Genomic DNA, 2,422 nt, shown 5'->3' with positions numbered 1-2,422 from the left:
TGTGTTGTGTGCTGTGTGTTGTGCGCTGTGTGCTGTGTTGTCTGTTGTGCGCTGTGTTGTGTGTTGTGCGTTGTGTTGTGTGCTGTGCGCTGTGTGTTCTGTGCTGTGTTGTTTTGTGCTGTGTTGTGTGTGCTGTGTGTTGTGCGCTGTGTTGTGTGCTGTGTGTTGTGTTGTGCGCTGTGTGTTGTGCGCTGTGCATTGTGTGCTGTGTGTTGTGTGCTATGCGCTGTGTGTTGTGCGCTGTGTTGTGTTGTGTGTTGTGTGTTGTGCGCTGTGTTGTGTGTTGTGCGCCGTGTGTTGTGTTGTGCGCTGTGCGTTGTTTGTTGTGTGCTGTGTGTTGTGTGCTGTGTGTTGTGTTGTGCGCTGTGCTGTGTGCTGTGTGTTGTGTGCTGTGCGCTGTGTTGTGTGCTGTGTGTTGTGTGCTGTGTGCTGTGTTGTGCGCTGTGTGTTGTGCGCTGTGTTGTGTGCTGTGCGCTGTGTGCTGTGTGTTGTGCGCTGTGTGCTGTGTGTTGTGCGCTGTGTGTTGTGCGCTGTGCGCTGTGTGTTGTGTGCTGTGTGTTGTGTGCTGTGCGCTGTGTGAGGGGAGGGGTGGAGGAGTGTTTGAGACCAGTGCTTATGAACTTGCCCTCTTTTTCCCCATGACAGCTGAACAAGAGCCCCCAGTCCCTCCTTCGCTGAAAGGTTATCATTTTAGAGACGTTTTAAGATTAATAACCCGCAGGCCTGCACTGAGGGTTGCAAGGAAGAACTTGCTTTTTTCTTCCAATCAGAAAATCAGAAGAAAAAAACAAAAAACGAAACTTGCTCTTCGTGACTTTTGCCCTTTTACACTCTCAGCATATTAACATGGTCAGCCCTGGGATGAGTATTAAAGTTATTACTGAGATGAGGGGTAAGGAGTATTCAACTATTAGAAGTTGTTGGCCGGGCATGGTGGCTCATGCCTGTAATCCCAGCACTTTGAGAGGCCGACGCGCGTGGATCACGAGGTTACCTGGCCAACATGGTGAACCCTGTCTCTACTGAAAATACAAAACTTACCCAGGCGTACGCCTGTAGTCCCAGCTACTCGGGAGGCTGAGGCAGGAGAATCACTTGAATCTGGGAGGCGGAGGTTGCAGTGAGCCGAGATCACACCACTGCACTCTAGCCTAGGTGACAGAGTGAGACTTTGTCTCAAACAAAACAGAATTTAAAAAACACAACAACAAAAACTAAAGTTCAGAGGTCTGCTGTATTGAACTGGTAAACTCATTACAATTTTGCTTTCCAATTTCCCCAAGTATTTAAAGGACCCAACCCAGCCCATCTTAGAGGCCTTGGACAAGGACAGCTCACCAAAGGATGACGTCTGGGACTCTGTGTCCATCATTTCCTTTCCAGAAAAGGAGCAAGAAGATGTTCTCCAAACACTTTGAACCAAAGCATGGGTCCAGCCCACTGGCCCCCTGGAAGAGATCGTCGAACCAGTGGAGCTGCTGGAGTTCTGTCTGGACTTCCCAGACACCAGTATTCCCTTTTCCTGCCTCTAAAAGGCCTGTCCCTGCCTTGTGAGAGACAGTGGGTCTCATGGGGGTGACAAGCTTTTTTTTTTCTTGAAGAATTTTCGAAATCAAACAAGTTTTTAGAATGATTCTATGGAGATACCCCAGGAAAATTAAGGCTTCTCTTAAACACTAAAAAGGCATGTAATTGCTTATTAGCAAAATGGATGTGACACATCTCTGATACTTTTTTCATTGTTGTTTGGCCTGAGCAGTCAGAAGACCTGGTCTTCTTCTCAACTTCAGCAAATGAGCCGGAGCCCCTCGGGCAGGTCACACAGCCTGTCCCAGCCTGTCCCAGTGAGGGACACTGAGTGGCCCTTCATGTACGTTCATGGTGTGCTGGCTTAAAATGTAATTAATCCTGTAGATATACTCCTAGTAATTTAAGATTTTGTTTTTAAACTAGAAATAAAAGACTGTATAGTGCATGTTTTTTTTTTAAGTCTGTGAAGTCTTTTCTTTATTGTAGCCTATTTTCTGCAGAGTTTCAGCTTTTTAAAATTACTCAATCTAAACTTGTTTTTTCTTAAATAACACCTGCTAGAACTACAGAGGCCTCACAGGAACTCAGCAAACACTTCCTGTGGATGTTACTTGATCCTCCAAAGGTTATAAAGGAGGCTGGGGCCAAGTGCAGTGGCTTACGCCTGTAATCCCAACACTTTGGGAGGCTGAGATGGGTGGATCACTTGAGGCCAGGAGTTCTAGACCAGCCTGGGCAACATGGCAAAACCCTGGTCTCTATGAAAAATATAAAACTTAGCCAGCTGTGATGACATGTACCTGTAGTCTCAGCTACTTGGGAGGCTAAAGTGGGAGGATGCCTTAGCCTGGGAGGCGGAGGTTACCATGAGCCAAAATGATGCCACTGCACT

The sequence above is a fragment of the Colobus angolensis genome, unplaced genomic scaffold (assembly GCF_000951035.1).
Source record: "Colobus angolensis palliatus isolate OR3802 unplaced genomic scaffold, Cang.pa_1.0 Scaffold300, whole genome shotgun sequence".
In the NCBI taxonomy this organism is placed as follows: domain Eukaryota; kingdom Metazoa; phylum Chordata; class Mammalia; order Primates; family Cercopithecidae; genus Colobus; species Colobus angolensis.
The sequence above is the reverse complement of the archived record's forward strand: the minus strand, read 5'-3'. Positions refer to the sequence as shown.